Consider the following 369-nt stretch of genomic DNA (forward strand, 5'->3'; position numbering starts at 1 on the left):
CCTCACAGCCCAGGGGCCTCCCGCCCTCAGCCCGGCTCCTCCTCCCGCACACAAGTGTGTGGCTTTGGAGCTAAAGACACTGAACAATGGAAAAAAGGTCAACTGAAGCCCCCCCACGGAAGCCACGGAGCCACGGGAGCCACAGGAGCCACGGAGCGCAGCCCCTCACCCGGGAGCCACGGTTCAGGACCAACACGTCAGGCGAAAGCTCGCTTCGCACTTGACTCTTTAGGATCCTACACAGACAGACACGCACATGCACATGTATGCACATGTATGCGCACACACATGCACATGTGCGCACACACACTTTAAATTACTGTCTGAAAGTGCGGGTGGGGCCGAGGCCCTCCCCCCAGCAAGCGCAGG

General features: G+C 60.2%; 1 long non-coding RNA gene across 1 annotated transcript in view; it reads right to left on the minus strand.

Moving 5' to 3' along the window:
- Positions 1-152, minus strand: part of LOC106727127 — an 11,431-nt gene extending 11,279 nt beyond the window's left edge. Inside the window, exon 1 of the long non-coding RNA XR_001363287.1 lies at positions 127-152. This is a non-coding gene — a long non-coding RNA (uncharacterized LOC106727127). The remainder of the gene's footprint in view (positions 1-126) is intronic.
- Between the last annotated feature and the right edge of the window lie 217 nt (positions 153-369).

Source organism: Myotis brandtii, unplaced genomic scaffold (genome assembly GCF_000412655.1).
Source record: "Myotis brandtii unplaced genomic scaffold, ASM41265v1 scaffold3734, whole genome shotgun sequence".
NCBI lineage: Eukaryota > Metazoa > Chordata > Mammalia > Chiroptera > Vespertilionidae > Myotis > Myotis brandtii.